The sequence below is a fragment of the Mauremys mutica genome, chromosome 7 (assembly GCF_020497125.1).
Source record: "Mauremys mutica isolate MM-2020 ecotype Southern chromosome 7, ASM2049712v1, whole genome shotgun sequence".
NCBI lineage: Eukaryota > Metazoa > Chordata > Testudines > Geoemydidae > Mauremys > Mauremys mutica.
The window spans coordinates 33,248,331-33,268,887 of record NC_059078.1 but is presented as its reverse complement, the minus strand read 5'-3'; the positions used below and the strand labels follow the sequence as shown (position 1 = coordinate 33,268,887).

General features: G+C 49.6%; 1 long non-coding RNA gene and 1 other non-coding gene across 2 annotated transcripts; one reads left to right on the top strand and one right to left on the bottom strand.

Moving 5' to 3' along the window:
• The first annotated feature begins 9,847 nt into the window (after positions 1 to 9,847).
• LOC123374689 lies at positions 9,848 to 19,640 on the top strand. The gene is made up of 3 exons (XR_006581161.1): positions 9,848 to 9,955; positions 17,642 to 17,772; positions 18,406 to 19,640. It is a non-coding gene; the product is annotated as an uncharacterized LOC123374689 (long non-coding RNA).
• LOC123375218 lies at positions 15,727 to 15,917 on the bottom strand. The gene has a single exon (XR_006581342.1). It is a non-coding gene; the product is annotated as a U2 spliceosomal RNA (small nuclear RNA).
• Positions 19,641 to 20,557: the final 917 nt, after the last annotated feature.

Sequence of the window (20,557 nt, the reverse complement as noted above, 5' to 3'; positions counted from 1 at the left end):
TTCCGTATAGCTTCACTGCAGAGGCCACACACTAACCTGTCACGCAGGGCATCATTTAACATCTCTTTAAATTCACAGTGTTCTGCTAGCTTTTTTAAAATGGCTACAAATTGTACAACTGTTTCATCTTCCTTTTGGTCTCTTTTGTGGAACCTATATCTTTCAACAATTACCAGTGGTTTTGGGGAGAAATGAGACCCCAGGATTTCCACAATGTCACTGTAAGATTTAGTCTCAGGCTTAACAGGGTGTAGTAAGCTGCGTAGCAGAGAGTAGGTTTTAGCCCCTACAACAGTTAAGAATATTGGCACCTTCTTCGCTTCTGTAATGTCATTTGCAATACCAAAAAGCTCAAAACGCTCAGTATACACATGCCACTGCTCTGTATTCTCATCAAAAGGCTCCAGGGGCCTGGTCAGAGTAGCCATGATTTTTAGTTTCACTTTCACAGTCAGTGCAAACAAGCAGCTTTTTTTCTTTGTTTGGTCTTTACCTTGACTTCTACTTCCTTCTGTTACTGGAGCAGCACCAGGATCCCATCCTCATCGCCAGTGTTGTGTCCTAGGGGCAGCCGGTGTAGGAAGCAATCACTTGAGGCCAGAGAGCAGACAGCTAACCAAAACCTCCATTTTATTTACAGAAACAGAGAGCTCACTCAGCCGGTTGAAACCGGCTGAGCTATCCCTTAATAGTCTAACTCAGTTGCCATAGTAACAAAACCCATGACAACCAAATACACAACAGAATGGATCTCCAGGCTGAGGAGGTATCGGAAGTCAGTGATCCAATAGTGACCATTTTGTCCGCGGATGCTCCAACCCGCATAGCTCTTCCCTTCATAAGGACTATCCAGGCGAACGCTGATACCTTGTGGCAGACTCCGTCGTCTATTGCGCCCACAGCCCGAGGGGTGGAACGCAGATACATGGTCCCTTCCAGGGGATACGAACATTTGTATGTGCACCCTGCCCCCTTGTCCTTAGTAGTGCAGTCGGTCAACGACAAAGAGCGCAACGGCCAACAGGGCCCGGCTCCTAAGTCAAAGGAGGCCAAGCGCATGGACTTGCTTGGTCGCAAGGTCTACTCTGCTGGTGCCCTACAGATCCGTGTGGCTAACCAGCAGGCCTTGCTCAGCCGCTACGGCCATGACACTTGGGCTGAGGTAGAAAAATATAAAGAGCTCCTGCCTCAGGATTCCCGACAGGAGTTTGCGGCCTTTGTAGAAGAAGGCAAAAAGGTAGCACGCACCTCCTTACAGGCCTCCTTAGACGCGGCTGACTCGGCGGCACGTACTGTAGCCTCGGGCGTTACCATGCGCCGGATCTCTTGGCTTCAGAGTTCGACGCTTCCTCCTGAGGTTCAATATACCATTCAGGACCTTCCTTTTGATTCGAAGGAGCTCTTTTCAGAAAAGACGGACTCCAAGCTTCAAAATCTAAAGGACAACAGGGTTATCATCCGCACTTTGGGGATGCATACCCCGGCTACCCAGAGGCGTCCGTTCTGTCCCCAATTTAACCGCCCTTACTATATGCCTCGCTACAGACAAGACTCTGGTCGGCGGCGGGGTCGTGGCGGCCGTGGGCGACGGCCTGGCAACCAACCGTCCCAAGGGCAAGCCCCCTCTAAACCACCGGGGCCTAAACCATCTTTTTGAAGATGCGCCCGGGGACGACATACCAGTTCTTCCTCCCAATTCCTCCCTGCTTTTTTCCAACCGCCTTTCCTATTTCCTCCCGGCGTGGGCCCGGCTGACCACCGATGCCTGGGTCCTGGCACGGTGGAACGTGGTTACCAACTCCAATTCGTTTCACCTCCACCTTCCCACCCTCCTTCCCGGTCCCTCTTCAGGGACCCCTCTCACAAGCAACTCCTCTTACAAGAGGTGCACTCGCTCCTAGCCATCGGAGCGGTCGAGAAGGTTCCGGACGCGGAATGGGGCAAGGGGTTTTATTCCCGTTATTTTTTGATCCCCAAGTCCAAAGGAGGCCTTCGACCCATTCTCGACCTGCGAGGACTCAACGCATACATGCTGAAGTTGAAGTTCCGCATGGTATCCCTCGGGGTCATTATCCCTACTTTGGATCCAGGAGACTGGTATGCCACCCTCGATATGAAGGACGCTTATTTTCATATCGCCATCTTCCCACCGCACAGACGCTTCCTCCGTTTCACAATCGCTCACCTACACTTCCAGTTTGCGGTACTCCCCTTCGGCCTCTCCACGGCCCCAAGGGTGTTCACAAAGTGCATGGCCATTGTCGCCGCCCACCTCCGTTGACACGGCATCTCCGTTTTTCCCTACCTGGACGACTGGCTCATCAGGGGGGACTCGCAGGCCACGGTCCAGCAACATGTCACAGAGATCAAGGACTTATTCACGCGCCTAGGCCTACTTCTCAACATAGAGAAGTCCACCTTAGTTCCAACTCAGAGGTTGGATTTTATTGGCGCGACCCTGGACTCCTCTCTAGCCAGAGTCTTCCTTCCGCAGGTCCGGTTCCAGGCCCTTACGCAGCTAATCCGCGACCTTCAGGCCTCTCGCATGACCTCGGCCCGTGCTTGCCTCCGCCTCCTCGGTCATATGGCGGCTTGCACACACGTCACCCCGTTTACCAGGCTCCGCCTCCGCCCGCTTCAGCTGTGGCTCCATTCCAGGTACCGCCCACACAGGGACCCCCTGGATACCATACTCACCATCCCAGCGGGTGTCCTTCAATCCCTGCATTGGTTGACCCCGTCCAACGTATGTGCGGGCGTCCCATTCCAGGCTCCTCAACCTTCCCTGTCTCTGACAACGGACGCCTCGTCCCTTGGATGGGGAGCCCATCTCGGCGATCTTCAGACTCAAGGTCTTTGGTCGCTGCAGGAATTAAACATGCACATCAACGTCAGGGAGCTCCAGGCAGTATGCCTGGCCTGCCAAGCGTTCCAGACTCGCCTCCACGGCCGTTGTGTCTCGGTCTTTACGGACAACACAACGGCCATGTACTATATCAACAAGCAAGGCGGGACCCGCTCATCCCCCCTCTGCGACGAGGCGATGCTACTGTGGGAATTCTGCATAGCCCACTCAATACATCTAATAGCGTCGTTCCTTCCTGGCGTCAAGAACACCATCGCGGATCGCCTGAGCAGGTCCTTTCTCTGCCACGAGTGGTCGCTGAGAGCAGACATTGCTCATGCCATTTTCCGACAGTGGGGATTTCCCCACGTAGACTTGTTTGCATCCCGATTGAACCGCAAATGCCAGAAGTTTTGCTCCTTTCAAGGCCTGGCACCGGGCTCTCTGTCGGACGCGTTTCTCCTTCCATGGACTCGTCACCTGTTCTACGCCTTTCCTCTGTTTCCCCTCATACACAAGGTCCTGCTGAAGCTCCGACGGGACAAGGCACGTCTCATCTTAATTGCGCCAGCGTGGCCCAGGCAACACTGGTTCACCACGCTGCTCCGTCTCTCCGTAGCCAGCCCAATTCCTCTACCGCTTCACCCAGATCTAATAACACAAGATCACGGCACTCTCCGTCACCCGGACCTGCCGGCCCTCCACCTCACGGCGTGGCTCTTCAGTGGCTAGACCAGATGGAGTTGCGCTGCTCTGCTCCCGTGCAGCACGTTTTATTGAGCAGCAGAAAACCTTCCACTCAATCTACCTACCTGGCCAAGTGGAAGCGCTTCACTTGCTGGGCTCAAGCGCGCGACGCTATTCCTTCGGAACTCCCGCTTCCGATGGTCCTGGACTATCTCTGGTCGCTAAAACAACAAGGTCTTGCACTGTCCTCCATCAAAGTGCACTTAGCGGCCATCTCCGCTTTCCACCCTGGTGAGGGGGGATATACGCTGTTCTCTCACCCGCTGACTACCCGCTTCAGAAAGGGCCTTGATCGTCTCTACCCCCAGGTTCGTCATCCGACTCCCACCTGGGACCTCAATCTGGTCCTCAACAGGCTCATGTCTCCGCCCTTCGAGCCGCTGGCCACCTGCTCCTTGCTGTACCTCTCATGGAAGACGTTTTTTCTCGTGGCTATCACATCCGCCAGACGAGTCTCTGAGCTCAAGGCGCTCATGGCGGACCCGCCATACACCGTTTTCCATAAGGACAAGGTACAGCTACGTCCACATCCGGCGTTTCTCCCGAAGGTAGTGTCCGCCTTCCACACTAACCAGGATATCTTCCTGCCAGTTTTCTTTCCAAAGCCTCACACATCTCCAAGAGTGCAACGACTTCACTCACTCGATGTTCGCAGAGCGTTGGCTTTCTATGTTGATCGGACAAGACCGTTCCGCAAATCCCTGCAACTGTTTGTGGCAATTGCTGACCGGATGCGAGGTCTTCCTGTCTCATCTCAGCGAATCTCCTCGTGGCTCACAGAGTGCATTCGTACCTGCTATAACTTGGCTAATGTCCCCTTGGGCCATCTCACCGCCCACTCTACCAGGGCCCAGGTGTCCTCCGCTGCCTTTCTGGCGCAAGTACCCATACAAGAGATATGCAGAGCGGCGACCTGGTCATCCGTCCATACTTTCGCCTCACACTACGCCCTGGTCCAACAGTCGAGAGGTGACGCAGCCTTTGGCTCTGCGGTCCTGCATACCGCCACGTCTCACTCCGACCCCACCGCCTAGGTAAGGCTTGGGATTCACCTAACTGGAATGGATATGAGCAATCACTCGAAGAAGAAAAAACGGTTACTTACCTTTGTAACTGTTGTTCTTCGAGATGTGTTGCTCATATCCATTCCACACCCACCCTCCTTCCCCACTGTCGGAGTAGCCGGCAAGAAGGAACTGAGGGTCGGGTGGGTCGGCTGAGGTATATATGCGGTGCCGTTATGGCGCCACTCCAGGGGGCGCTCAGCCGACCCACTGGGGTTGCTAGGGTAAAAGTCTTCCGACGAAAGTGCACGCAGCGCGCGCACACCTAACTGGAATGGATATGAGCAACACATCTCGAAGAACAACAGTTACAAAGGTAAATAACCGTTTTATATACAGTGATCCAAGTTGATGGGGGTGAGATCTTTGACATTTGGTGCTCTATTGGAACAAACTACCGAGGCCAGCGGTGGATTCTCCATCTCTGGATGTCTTCAAGTCTGCAGGCCTCTCTGGGAGATAGACTTAGTCCCACATACATTATTTGGCTCTGTACAGGGGCAAATGGATGAAATTCTATGGCCTGTGTTACACAGGCGGTCAGATCAAATGATCCCATTGTCCCCGCTGCCCTTAAAGTCTAGGAAGCCGTTGTTGCAGCTTTGCCTAGAGAAAGGAAGGGAGGTGGCAAAGGAACGTTTGAGATGATAGCCCCTCCCTAATAAATGGCACATTTTCAGCACTTAAGTAATTTAACTGGGAATCCCCAGCATCTTAACACTGGGTCTGTCTCTTCTCCGCTGAGGTAGAGCAGACTAGCCCCTCAGAAATACTTGGATTCTAATCTCCTCAGAGGCAGATCTCCATTCATATCCCATGCAGCCCAGGAACAGGGGTGAGGGATCCTCCAACACATCACATGATCAGGGTGTGGAAACTGAACCTGACTCTTGGGTCAATGATGGGGATGTGCTTGCAAATGCTCTGGAAAGAGCCACATGGTGATAGATTCAGGCGATAGGAACAAGCATCTGGAACAGGTATCAGCATGTAGAATATGTGCCTTTCTGGCTCTGGCGAGCTCTGCTCTGCTAGCAGGAATGGGATTTGGCTGGGCATTCTTCTGTCTGTGCTTCGTGAAATGCAGTATGTCCAATTCTCCTTTCTACCAACAAGTCTTGGCTCAAGGGCCTTGATTGTGTCAGGTGTATGAGATCAGGCCCTTGAATACAGATTGTCATTGCCTGAGAAAGGGAAGAAAATGATATGTGCCATATGGGTCAGTGTAAATTTGCAATTCACAGGGTTGACAGTTCCCTTCTGGATCCCTGCTTTTGACCCTATGACCTCACTCCCGTTCCTGTTTTCTCTTTTGTTGCCCCCTGTATTTATTTGACCCCTGGGTCCAGTATCTCCTCCCCTTAGTCTGGAGGGAGGCCTGCCACTGGTCCAGGGCCGGCTCCAAGCACCAACTGAGCAAGCTGGTGCTTGGGGCGGCAGATTCTAGGGGGCAGCACCCGCCTAATCCTAGGGCGGCACTGACGCTTTTGTTTGTTTGTTTGCTGCTCTGGCCGCCCTGTAGGGGGCGGAGGAGGGGAGTGCCCTGCAGCAAATTTGGCAGGGCAGCCCGCGTCCTTCCCTCCCCACTGACCGGAGCAGCTCGAAGGCCTCCCGGCAGGCGGCGTGGAGGTCGGGGCCGTGGGGTGAGCGCCCCCCTGAAGCCCTGGTTGCCCCCCTTCTCTCTGTCCCCCGTCCCCCCATTAGACCGGGCGCGCACGCTGCAGCACAGGGAGTCCCCTGGCTCCGGCCACCCTGTAGGGTTTTTTGTTTTGTTCTCCTCTGCTTTGCCGGCCGCGCCGTTCCCCCACCCCCGCTTTGCCACTCCAGCCGCACCGCAGGTTGTTTTTTTTTCACCTGCTTTGCCGCTCCAGCCGTGCAGGTTTTTTTGTTTTTCCCCCACCCTGCTTTACCGCTCCGGCTGTGCTGCAGGTTTGTTTTTTCTTCCCTGCTTTGCCATTCCAGCTCCGCTGTTTTTTTTGTTCCCCCCACCCTGCTTTGCCGCTCTGGCTGTGCCCCGTTTTCTTTTTCTTTTTTGTTCTTCACCTGCTTTGCCGCTCCAGCACCCTGTCCCCCCCCCCCCCTTACCGCTCCAGCCCCACCGTGGTTTTATGTTGTTCTTTTGGGTTTTTTTCCCCTGCTTTGCTGCTCCGGCTGTGCTGCAGTTTCCCCCCTCCCCCTTTGCCATTCCATCCGCGCCGTTTTTTTGTCCCCCCCACCCGGCTTTGCCGCTCTGGCCCCGCTGTGGTTTTGTTTTTGTTTTTTCCCCTGCTTTGCTGCTCCGGTGGCCCCTCCCCACCCTTTTTTTTTTTTTGCTTGGGGCGGCAAAAAAGCCAGAGCCGGCCCTGCACTGGTCCCAGGAACTCAATACAGTAGAACCTCAAAGTTACAAATGCGCCTCGGGAAATGGAGGTTGTTCGTAACTCTGAAGTGTTCATAACACTGAACAAAATGTGATGGGTGTTCTTTCAAAAGTTTACAACTGAACATTGATTTAATACAGCTTTGAAACTTTACTAAGGAGAAGATTCTGCTTTTAACCATCTTAATTTAAATTAAACAAGCACTGAAAGAGTTTTCTTACCTTGTCAAATCTTTTTTTAAACTTTCCCTCTTATTTGTAGTTGTTTACGTTTAACACAGTACCGCTGTATTGTATTTACTATTCCCCCTCCCCCGCTGCTGCTTGATTGCATACTTCTGGTTCCAAATGCAGTGTATGGTTGACTGATCAGTCTGGTGTTCGTAACTATGAGGTCCTACTGTAGATACAAGGTTAACAGCCCAATGTCGTCATAAGGGCTGGCTTCATGCAGATTGCTTGAGCCTTTCTCTGCTAAGGCTGGATAGTATAATAATATAGCTGAGTGTACTCCATAGTAAGTCTTCACCTACCTTGCAGCTACTGGATCTGGAATCACTGAGAGCTGGGTTATGTAATAGAGCCTCAGAACTCAACTTTTATATTGTGGCTGAAGACAGTAGTGGCTGTGAGAGATGCTGTCCTGGGAACAGAACTAACTTCTGACTGCAAACCATGAGTGGAGGACAGCAGGAGGGAAGTGGTGTGCAAAAGGAATATTTGTTCATAGGACTGCCAGATCTGCAGGTGGGGAAACCGAGGCAAAGGACATTGCCCAATGTACTGTGGAAGCCGGGGTTTTGCTTAGTATTCATTCACCATGCAGTTGATTTATTGTTTCCCCATATTAATGCTGTTTCTTTTTTCTCTTATATGTTTTCTTTGTTTCATACACAGTTACTGAGGTCTTCTGAGAGAAAATTTCCCTGTTAAGGGTGCCTAAGGAAGAGGATTTAGTTTTCCCCAGGCTTCTTGGTGGGAACTTGAGCCAGTGTGTTTGTTAATTTCAAGAGGAACCTCTAGATATTTCAATCAAGTCCTTGCTGCTACTGACACCACCTGGCAGAAGGGGTCCCTTAGTGATTGGGCTCTATGGAGCGATCACAGTGAGGGGGGGAGTGTGTATGACTGTTTTCTATCATTTAATTAAAACTAGAGCTTTCATTTGGGCCTAATTCTGTTAAATAGATTGAATAATTATATAGTTAACTTTCCTTCTGCCACCCAGGCTCTCATTAAAACCCTGGGGAATCTGAAGTGCAAAAGTATCATGGGCCTGAATGCCCCGTGACTTCAAAGGTAGTTTTATGCTGAGGGGCTCTCGCAGGCGAAAACGCAAAATTGCTGTCAAGTAGAATTATTTATCTGGTTTTTCGTTTCTAGACAGAACTGTAAAAAAAATTGTGACTATTTACAGGACCAAATTGATTTGATTTATTTTTAAATTGCTACTTTGGCTTTTTTACAGAAATAGCAGCAAACTACTCTTCTACTAACTCTTGTGAAAGGTTCTAGTTTTGCTTGATCAGGTTAGTTCAGTTCAGTGGTGACTGTGCGGTTTTGTCCTGGTGTAACTCCAGTGTCCAATTTAATGAATTTGTCCAGTTGATTCTTTCCTGGAGTGTACATTGTCCCAGACTCTTAAACAAGAAGTTAAATACTGAAAGGCAGCCTGGAAATAATGTCCAGATACACCTTGAATGGAGTCGCTTGTAAAACTGGCTGGTTTGGAACCTTCGAGCTTGCAGTCACTTGATGATACCAACAGAAGTGATGAACAGTGTGGAAGGAGAGAGCTCAGGAAATGTGCCTGTCTCCCCAAACATCAGTGCCACTATCTTATTACTTCCAAAGTACCTGCAGATTTATGATCCCAGCTGTGGGCTCTGCACCATTGTGCAGAGAAGCCCGGTTCCCTCCCTGCCTAGATGGTTATTCTCTGGCTGCATTAACCGTGTTCCAGTGGGGTGTTGAGCAATGTGGGGCAGTGACTGCAGTTCCCCCAGACAGGGCAGACCCCAGGCGGCGGTGCTGGCCCAAGAAACAGAAATCCTCCTGCATGGTGGAGAAAGAAGCCAGGATGTTCTGAGCCCCTTGGCTGGAGGCTGGACAGTGCAGGAAATGATGCTGCATGGCAGCAGAGGGAGACTGGACTCTGGGTGAGAGATAGATTGGGGGGAAATAAACAGTGAATCGGGGCCTCTTGTCCTATGCAAGGATCTCTTATGTTGACCCTAGGGAGAGGTACCTTCCCCCATCCCATAGATGGATTCCCACCCACCCCAGTCCCACCATCCCTGTGCACGTGCAGATGACCCTGCTCAGAATCCTGTCTGACAGTATAGCTGGGCCTGAAGCATCCACGCTTTCCCCATATGCTTTCCCCCCTCCCCAGTCCCTACACACTAGTACCTGTAGTCCCCACGCAGAGAGTCCCACGGCTCCCCGCAGAGGGAGGGTGGGGTCCTTAGTTTTTCCTATATAGCGGCTCACCCTGCATAGAGCAACCTGGTACCCACCAATATCCCCCATGCAGGTCCCGAAACAGGGGTCTCTATTGTCCCTTTGCTGCCACCGGGTGGTCACGGCGGCTCATTACAGCCACCTGGCGAGGGAAGCGCAGCCCCAGTGGATCCTCTCCCCCGAGCGGCTGAGCCCAGGCCACCCTCCCTCTGACCCCCCCGCCCCCTCGCAAGTGGCTGAGCCCAGGCCACCCCCCCCCGGCCCCCCCGGCCCCCTCTCCGGTGGCTGAGCCCCTGGCCACCCTCCCTGTGAGGAGGCCCCGCCTCCCCAGCAGGTGCCTGGTCTCCGCAGCGTGGGGCTGGCGGGGCTCTGGCTGACCCGACGCCTCCGTCCCCAGAGAGAGACGCGCTCTGCGCTGGAGGGACAGAGCCCGGCCACGGGGTCCCGGCCTGAGGGGGCCGTTTGAATTCGCACGAGGTGGGTGAGGTCATAGCTTCGATTGGACCAACTTGGGTGGGGGGGAGACAAGCGGTGGGGCTTGCACAGCGCGCGATGATTTTCTTCCAGCCGGGCGGGGCTCTCCTCGCTTCCTGCTGCCCGAACCGGGGGGGCGGCACTATGGAAAAGTTTGGCTGCCCTTGGAACTGCTCAAGTCTCGCAGGCTCCCCCGTCCCCCCCCCCCCCAGTCTCTCTCCCCGGAAAGCAGCGACCCCTCCCTGCAGTTCCTAGGGGTGGGGGGCGCAGCTCGAAGGCTCGGCGGTGCTGCAGGGAGGGGGTGGGGGGCATGTGACCAAACGATGCCAGCAAACCCCAGCAGAAATCTCGGGGGGGGGGGACCCGACCGTTCCCCCCCCCCGCGCATCATCTCTGCTGGCATCGCTCGGGGGGTGGCTTCACTACAGCGGCGGGGGAGCCGCTGTTGCCGCGGTGCTGAGTGGCCAGGCTGAAGTGCTGCCGCGGTGCCCTGGAGGGATCGGTGAGGCCGGACCTGACTCCGGGGTGACGGGAGGGGCTCAGAATTCGCTCTGTTTTCCTTCAGCTGTGAAGGCGAATAAGGAAATAAACTCTGTTACCTGATCACAGATCTGGGGTTGTCTGTAGTCCTGGGACTGCCATAAGGAATCCAGGTAAACCTCAATCAGCCTAGGTACTTCTCTGGCCCCCATCGCTGCAGTCTCTGTGCACCTCCTGATTATTAAGAGATTCTACCCGTGCAATGCTTGTGAAGTAGGGAAGTGTTATTCTTAGTTGATAGGGGGCTTGGGAAATTAAATGACTAGGCCAGGGTCACCTAGGGAACTTGGTCCAGATTCTTAATGGTATTTAGGCACTTAACTCCCATTGAAATCAGTGGGAGTTAAGCATCTAAATACCTTTGAGGTCAGATCTGGGCCTTTGTGGTTGAGTTAGGAATAGAACCCATGACTTCCCAGGCTCAGTTCAGTATCCTACCTACTAGACCTTCCTTTTCGCCTACTTAAAATGAAGCCAGCAGTTACACCAGGGCCCTCCCACTAACTTTTATATATGTGCATATTTTTTCAGTTGCACATGGATCATGAGTATGATTGAAATCCAGAGTCTTTAGATCCACAGCCAAGACCTGTTCTGCTTAACTACAGGCATAAAAGCAGCAAAGAGTCCTGTGGCACCTTATAGACTAACAAACGTATTGGAGCACGAGCTTTCGTGGGTGAATATCCACTTCGTCGGATGCATGAACGTTCATGCTCCAATACGTCTGTTAGTCTATAAGGTGCCACAGGACTCTTTGCTGCTTTTACAAATCCATACTAACACGGCTACCCCTCTGATACAGGCATAAAATACCCAAGGATACAAAGGTCCCAGTTCCTCCTTCTATTGGTGTTGTCCTGGAAATGAGCTGGTATGTCTCTGCTACCTCTATTTTATGTCTCTTGTGGCCTCCCAAGAGATGGTGGGGAAAGGGGAGGTGCCTGGGGTACTATATAAGTTGGGTTTCTCCCTGTGGCTGAGGTAATTCAGTCTTTGGCAGCAGGGAAGTAGAGGCAGGAGCTCTGAAAGATGATGATCCTGGTCAGTCCCCACAGAGAGTGTGGAAAAGGGGACTATTCTGGCTGCAGTTGGTGGGATGTGTATATTGTTTGTTAAGCTCATGTGTGCCTGTCTCATTTAAGGCTAATTTTACCCCTTCTTTTGGGTGATTTAGGTTTCCTTGGGGGGGGAGGGGCGGGTAGAGAGAAGTGTGCCAAGAATAAATCGTTAGTGCCAACAGTGTATTTCATGTGAGTCGCACTGGCAAAAGTAAACAAAAGTAAAGCCAGGTGTACACTACAAACTTATATCGGTATAACTATGGTGCTCAGGGATGTGAAAAATCCGCTACAGCCCTGCCACTAAGGCGCTCCGTGTAGGTGCTGTTTGTCTGCAGATCCTGCAGACAAAACAATTCCACCCCCAAGGAGCCGCAGCAGCTCCTGCACACAAAGCGCTGTTCACACAGGTGCTTTTCATAGTTAAACTTTTGTTTTTCATGTGTGTGTGTGTGTGTGTGTGTGGTGGGTTTTTTTGTTTTTTTTTAACACCTCTGAAAGACAGTTCCAGTGTAGACAAAGCCTCAGAGTTTCACTGCTTGCTAAGTACTAGGTGGAATAGATTAAGCATAGTTAACACATTTCAAGGGACCATTCAAGGTGAAGTGGCCTGTTAACACTCCTCCAGTCACAGGGAAGAAAGTAAAGGGGTGGAGGAGAAAGCAGTTGGGGGAGGGTGTTAGTGGTTTACAGATTGTTGTAAATAAACCATAAACCCAGTATCTTTATTCAGTCCAGGGTTTTTAGTGTCTAGCGAAGTTATGAATTTAAACTCCCAGGCCCATCTTTTTGAAAATGTTGTGCAGGTTTCCTTCGAGGACGAGGGCTGATAGATCACATACAAGAGTGATTGCTCTGTGAGAAGTGCTCACCCACAGATGATGTGGTGGTCTTGTCTTATCATTTTCCTGTTCATTTGTGAGCAAAGTGATTCTCTGGTTTCACCCACATAGTTGTTATTGGGTCATTTAGTGCACTGGATGAGGTAAACCATGTGTTGTGATTGGCATGTGTAGGACCCATGGATTTTGAAATGTGTGTTGTGGAGTGTTGATCATTGTAGCAGTGGAGATGTCTTCAGGTTGTGGAGATGTGTCTGCAGGTTTTGTCTGGTGCTGCTGTGAGTTGGTGTGTCCTGGTCTGCGGGGAGCTTGCTTCTGATGATGAGTTTGGAGAGATTAGGGGTTGTTTTGAAGGCCAGAAGTGGGGGTTCAGGAAAGATTTATTTCAGGATGGGGTTCCTATCAAGTATGGGTTTTAGTTGTTTGATAACCCATATGGGTTGTAGTGCAGTATAGGGTAGTAGGTGACAACTAAGGGTGTGCGGTCGCTGGAGGTTTTATTTCTGCACTGAAGCACGTTTCCTTGGTGTATTTGGGTGGCCCATTCCATGATGCGATGTACTTCTCTGGTGGCATATCCCCCTTTGGCGAAGGTGGTTTTGAGTGTGTTAAGGTGCCTGTCCCAGACTTTCTCCTCAGAGTGTATTGGGGTGATTACTGGGTCTGTGAAGGTAAGTGTGGTGATTCGTGGGTTTCCTCTATATAGTTGTCTGTAGGGTTCCAAGCATTGGCAAACACTATCCTCTGCATGTACTTGCTTGTCCAAAGGGGAGTGGGTGAGATGGCACCCAGTGGGTTTTGGAGTTCAGAGAATATCAGGTGTGTGGGGCTCTTGGCACCTCACAGGATCCATAATCTCAACTGGGTTCCCAGGTGCTACTGTGCTATTAATAATAATAATAAAGACTCCAGACCCCTAACTCTGCTCTTTTACCTCTTTCCTGCCCTTAGTCTTTGTTGTAGAACTTGAATCCCTGGTGCCACAGAGCTCCTTGTTCCCAACTGACTCTGGGAGGGGAAGAGTTTCTGAGGGGCAGGTCTGCTCTAGCTCTGTGGAGAAGAGACAGAGTCTGTTAAGACTCTGGGAGTTCCCAGTTTGATATTTTAAGTATTGAACATGTGCCATTTATCGGGGAGAGGCTGTCATCTCAAAGGTTCCTTTGCCTTTCTCTTCCTTTCCTTCCGTTCCTTTCGCTGCCTCTCAGACTAGGTAAAGCTGCAGCAATGGATTCCTAGATTTTAAGATCATTTGATCTGACCGCCTGTGTAACACAGGCCATAGAATTTCATCCATTTGCCCCTGTACGGAGCCAAATAATGTGTTGGGCTATGGTAGCGTGCAGGCTTGGAGGCTGGCGAGACAGAGAATACAACACTGCCCTCAGCCGTTTCTTCCAATGTGGCACCAATGAACATGCCAAAGCTATCAACTCTGTCAAGTGGGATCCCCTGCAGATTTAGGTGCTTCTCTACATGGGAATAGTTCCTGCCATGGCTATAGTGGAATAGCTTTGACAGCAGAGTAGTAATTTTGGGGAATAAAATTGCTTTTATTTGGAATAGTGTCCATGTGGGCAGGGCCGGCTCCAGACCCCAGCACGCCAACCGCGCGCTTGGGGCGGCATTTTGCCGGGAGGACGGCAGGCGGCTCCGGTGGACCTCCCGCAGGCATGCCTGCGGAGGGTCCGCTGGTCCCGTGGCTCCGGTGGAGCATCCGCAGGCATGCCTGCGGGAGGTCCACCAGAGCCGCAGGACCAGCGGACCCTCCGCAGGCACATCTGCAAGAGGTCCCCCGGAGCCGCGGGACCGGCAACTGCCAGAGTGCCCCCCGCGGCGTGCCGCCCTGCTTGGGGCGGCGGAATTCCTAGAATCGCCCCTGCATGTGGGGGGGTTATACTGGAATAGCTACAGTGCATTGGTTACTCTGCTTATAAGAGGTCAGTCAATTCCCCCATGTAGACAAGCCCTTAGACTGCAGGTTTTGTGGGTCCCAGCAGCCAGTTCTGCTCAGTGTCCAGAGCTCCCTTTGTTGTGGCAGCTTCCTCGCTCTACTGTTGGGGCCGTGGAGCTCTGGCGTCACCTGCTGGTTGTGATATCAAAGCTTGGTGGAAAAACAAAAAACTGCAAGGGAGCGGGAAGCAACTCTCTCACTGAGCCCTGGTCCAGGCTACCAACCTATGTTGGTATAAAATGCATTCCCTGGGCAACACATTATATTGATCTAGGCCTCCCCGGGTGGACTGGTTTCTCCTATGGACATAGCTACTACCTCTCGGGGAGGGGCAGCATCTACGCTGGTGGGAGAAGCTCTTTCAGTGGCATAGGTAGCATCTTCACTAAATGCTGCAGCAGTCCACCTGCAGCGCTGTAAGTGTGAGTACCTACCCGGGATAAATCAATTGCCACAAAACAGCCTTTCACAGAAGAAACAACAAGGAGTCCTTGTGGCACCTTAGAGACTAACACATTTATTTTGGCATAAGCTTTTGTGGGCTATAACTCACTTCACCAGATGCATGGAGTGAAAAATACAGTAGGCAGGTATAAATATACAGCACATGAAAAGATGGGGGGTGTCAGTGCTAACGAGGCCAATTCAGTCAGGGTGGATGTGGCCGGTTCCCAACAGTTGACAAGCAGGTGTGAATATCAACAGAGGGGAAATTACTTTTTGTAGTGACCCAGCCACTCCCAGGCTTTATTCAGGCCTAATTTGATGGTGTCAGGTTTGCAAATTAATTCCAGCTCTGCGGTTTCTCGATGACTCCTCCCTGATACAGACTAACAGGGCTACCCCTCTGAAACCTTTCACAGAAACACTGCATAATGTACACTCCTCACAAAGCTCCTTGGAGAGGAGGTAAATAGCTTAATCTTCACTCTGCAGAGCAATTTGAAATGGGCAGCCACCTGCAGTGTCCTGTCCCAATCCACATTGTAAGAACCAGAAGTTAAATATTAGTGTTTTGAACTTGTATTACAGAGGATTGGGACCCCTGTGTGCTGGGTGCAGTACCACATCTAGTGCCTTCACTTGAGCTTACAAACCAAAATACACCCTTGTCTATATAATTAATGCAGTTATTTATATACATGTGACTTTCACTATTTTATATATATATATAAAAAATAGTGATCTCCCTGATAGACCCTTATTCATTTCTCCTACTGTTAAAAGTACTGACAGCAGAAAATAGAATCCCAGCTTTTTAAGAAATTCTCTAACAACACTCACATCTATAGACTTGCAAAACTTTTAACAGCAACTTAACAGTTCATCATAAACAAACCCACTAATTCTATTTTTTTGAACCACAATAGTGTCCCCAAGGGGAGGTGCACCGTTCCTGGAAGTACTGCAATACCAGGTCAATGCATAGAGTGGATGGAGCAAGCTCCTATTCCATCTCCCTGTTCCAAAAATCCATTTAATATATAGTTCTCAGATAGAGAACATATCAGATATTAAACTGATAAGAACAGATACTACGCTTGATCTTAGCCAGAAGGCCGAGAAGCGATACTTTCTGTTGAAATATTATGCAGCCCTCCCATTCCTACAGCTCTCTATGTGACAGTGACACATGCCAGTGAGCGCCACTAACGCCATAGCAATTCTTTGACAACTTCTAATCTAATCATACTTCCTTCACCTAATCGCTCCATTTTTACCATTCTGAGCAAACCGCCTCCTGCCTGAAAATTCAGCTTCAAAACTAATAAATTCCTCAAGCTTGTTAGCTGTTGCCTCGTCACTCGTTTCTCTGCCTGAAGGATACTTTCTATCTGCATGAAGCCAGCCCCTTTGCTGCAACATGCTGACCACATCGGGTTGCTAACCCTATCGTTGCAAGTTTAGCCTTGGTGCCCTGCTCACTTCCCCTACAGCACACATGATTCTCTTCCCTTTATCAAGGAAGGAAGATCTTAAACAGTACTTAATTTGTAATGAAAGAGGTGCCAGGGCTCAAGCAATATTTTTTACATTCATAACTAAGTCCAGAAGTGCCAGAACTATGAACTGCCAAGCCTAGAGGTCCTGAGGCTCGGCCCTGGCACAAATTAAGCACCGATATTTACCCTACTCAAGTGCCTGAGTCTGTACACCTGACCCAAACAACTCTGTAGGCCCAACACAGAAGAGAGACAAGTTAGGGAAAGAGAAAGAAATGTTTGTGTTTTGGTGTAAGTGGCACGGGGAGGATGGGAGTCAATGATTATTTTTCTTCACTCTACACACAGCTGAGGGATGATGTTCATTCTGCAGATGATTAGCAGGATATTAGTGAGGGGGTGTCAAACCTGATTTGTATGTAAACTCTCAGTGCAGGGACTGTCTTTTTGTTCTGTGTTGGAACAGCACCTAGCACAGTGGGGTCCTCGTCCCTGACTAGGGCTCCTAGGCACTAGAAGAATAAATAAATAAGCAAAACCAGTATTTTAGTACTCAGCTCTTAATGCGGAGTAGGCAGATACAAGTCACATTAAAAGTAACTGAAACAGAGTTTGGGTTGCATTTTAATGAGCACTTTTGTCAGTAAAACTTTTGTTGGTCTGGAGTGTGGGAAAAAATAACACCACCCCACCCCGACAGACATACGTTTTACCGACAGAAGCACCGTCTGGACAGCGCTGTGTTGGTGGGAGACACTCTCCCGCCGTCATAGCTCCCGCTGCTCATTGGGGGCGGTTTAATTATGCCGACGGGAGAAAGCTACACTGCGGCACGGCTGTGCCGCTGTAAGGTCTGTCGTGTAGACGTAGCCTGACTGTCTCCCTTTGGCTCTCAAACCCCCCTGACATGCTTTACCCCACCCTTTCTCAACTGCACAGCTCTCATTGGAAATGTTGCAGTGGTACTCTAATCAGGTCATTATATTAACTTGCTTCAGCACTTAGCAAAAACAGTAGTGCTTGACACTGTGTCAAATTAGCTGATGTCAGCCGATGTGCACACTAAAGAGAACTTTTGTTTTATTGTCTGGGAAAAAAAATAGTCAGCAGCTGATTACTGCACACGCACAGAGTTTAAAAAAAACAAACCCTAACCAAAGACACAAGCTTGTGGACCATGCCAGCTTTAGGGCAACAGCACAATAATCACTTAGACACATGAGTATCTAGGCCATTGTGTTTTAAAGTTACTCACATGCCTAAATATCTACAAGAAAGAGGATATTTAAACACCAATATTAGAAAAGTGAACCACCAAAAAATATGCTTTTTTTTTTTTTTTTTTTTTACAGAATACTGCTTGGAAGATGGGAAACATTCATGGAATTATAGGGGGTCATAGAATTATAGGACTGCAAATCTTGATTGGGATCGTGCCTGGAGCAGATCAGTCATCAGATTTTGCTTTTTAAAATGTCTTCAGGTAATGTCTACAGCTGTTGAATTTAAATCCAGGCACTTTATGTATGAAAGCAAAACCTCAAAAAAGGGAAATCTGGACAAAATTCTCAGAAGTTGGGGATCCAAAAATGAAGGTACCCAAAAATAAGTGGAGCCTTTGAGTTCAACTGTTGGCCAATAATATTTCAGGGCAGCTGGACAATTCCCCACCTGAGGTACAGGGAAGTGCCCCAGGAATCCACAGGGTTCTTCCCTTTCGAGCTGCTATATAGGAGGAGAGTGAGGGGATTCCTGGGCCTGCCGCAGGGGTGAAAGTAACTTAAGTTACCGGTACGGGGGCCTGGCTCTTGGCCCCTGGAAGGGGCAGGGCTGGGTGGGGCAGCCTTCCCCAGCCAGCCCTTCAGCGCTGCCTAGCCCACGTTGCCCGGGGCTCTGGGTGCTGACGTGGTAGTAGCGGTGGTGACCACGAGTCCCAGGGCCTTTTAAATCACCGGACCCCAGGCAGCTGCCCCTTTTGCCCCTGCCGGCCCTGTGTGGGGGCAAAAGGAGCAGTGACATTAAAGTGCTAAGTGACCCAATGAGTTGTTTGAAAGATGGATGGATTAAGTCTCTTTTGTGTTAGCCATAATTGGTATTGTCGGTTCAAACATTTTAGGCTCTCGATCATTTTTTCTTCAATCAAATCTTGGAGGCGCAAGGGTCATCTTTGTCTAGTATAACCACCATCAAAACCCCCCATCTCCTGAATAACACAAGATGGTTGGTGCTGGCTGCTAACTGAATAGAACTGGGACATTACTACACACAATCATGCATTACCTCTTTCCTCCTGCTGTTGGACAAGCGGTGTCTCCTAACACTGTGTGGTGTTATATGACCAAGAGCCTGCATCATATGGTCCCACCAATGCCCACCTACATAGCATCTATACAAGCCAGTTGTAGGGAAAACTAGACTGACAGTCAGACCGAGGAAGATAATGAATAGTGGATTCTCTTGATGCACAAATCTCTTCACAGTTTCATTATTCCTTCAAGCCAATGGACACAGACGCCACTTCTCACAGCACCTTTGGAGAGCTCCCAGCCAAGGACTGACCAAGAACAAGTTTGCCCAGCTTGTGATAACTGACAGGATCAACAGGCAGATATGGTATTATATTGTGAAAAAATGTCTTCACCTTTATGTATTTGTACAACAGGACTGCACCCATTGGTCACATAAGTGCTATACAGAGGGATTATTACCCTCTGTATATGTTAGACTATGAACACTGAATTGAAAATAGTCATTTTAACTGCTTAACAGTATTGTATGTATCTTTTCCCTATTAAGTCAGCTTTCATGCTGTAGCGTTACACATTTTCATGTAAGGAAGTCAGCAGGTTCTGTACATCTTTGTTCACTGCCTAGCTCCATGGCTCTGAACTTGTTTGGCTTCTACACACTACTGCAATGCATTTTTTTTTTTAAACAAGGTGTTTTGTTTTAAAAGGGCAATGTTATCCCACCATGGTCTAGTTATTTCTGTTAAACTGTACAGTTTTCACTGCTTTTTCCCCCCTCTTTTATCTTCCTTGCTCTCTAGTTTCTTTCTCCTAGACTCAATTTTCAATTTTTTAAAAAGCGACCAAGGGGAACTAGCAAACAGGGGCGTTTGAGAGGGAGAGACGGAGGTCCCCCTGCTGAACGAACAAGGTGTGAGTACTAATCTTGAGGTGAGTGAATTTGTTTGGCTGTTTGTGCTTTTCTTTCAGGTTATTTAAAGTTACAGGGTGTCATAAATATAGAGAAACGAGTAGCATAAAATCCCTCCTTGGCAGCTGTACTGAATCGTTTTATCTGTAAGGGGTTAAGAAGCTCAAATAACCTAGTTGGCACCTGACCAGAAGGACCAATGAGGAAAGAATATACTTTCAAATCTGGGGGAGAAGGTTTTGTTTGTGCTCTCTCTTTGTTGTTCTCTCTCTGGATGAGACCAAGCAGGTACAACATCTCCTGAAAATATACCTGGAATGATCCATCTAAAACCACAAAAAAATGTAAGTAGGGCAAAGAAATGCGTTAGGTTATCTTTGGTTTTGGCTTGTGAATTTTCCTATGCTACAAAGGTAGTTTTATTCCTGATTATTTTTATTCACTCTACAGAGAGATGAGGGATGGAGTTAATTCTGTAAATAATCTTTAAGGGTATGTCTACACTACCCGCCAGATTGGCAGATAGTGATCGATCTATCGGGGATCAATTTATCGCATCTAGTGTAGATGCAATAAATCAGGGGTAGGCAACCTATGGCACGCGTGCCAAGGCGGCACGCAAGCTGATTTTCAGTGGCACTCACAATGCCCGGGTCCTGGCCACTGGTCCAGGGGCCTCTGCATTTTAATTTAATTTTAAATGAAGCTTCTTAAACATTTTAAAAACCTTATTTACTTTACATACAACAATAGTTTAGTTATATATTATAGACTTATAGAAAGAGACCTTCTAAAAACGTTAAAATGTATTACTGGCACGCAAAACCTTAAATTGGAGTGAATAAATGAAGACTCGGCACACCACTTCTGAAAGGTTGCCGACCCCTGCGATAAATCGATCGCTTTGCCATCGACTCCGGAACTCCACCATGGCGAGAGGCAGAAGCGGAGTTGATGGGGGAGCGGCGGCCGTCGATCCCGCACCGCGAGGACACAAAGTAAGTGATTCTAAGTTGATCTAAGATACGTCGACTTCAGCTATGCTATTCTCGTAGCTGAAGTTGTGCATCTTAGATCGATTTCCCCCCCACACACTCCCAGTGTAGACC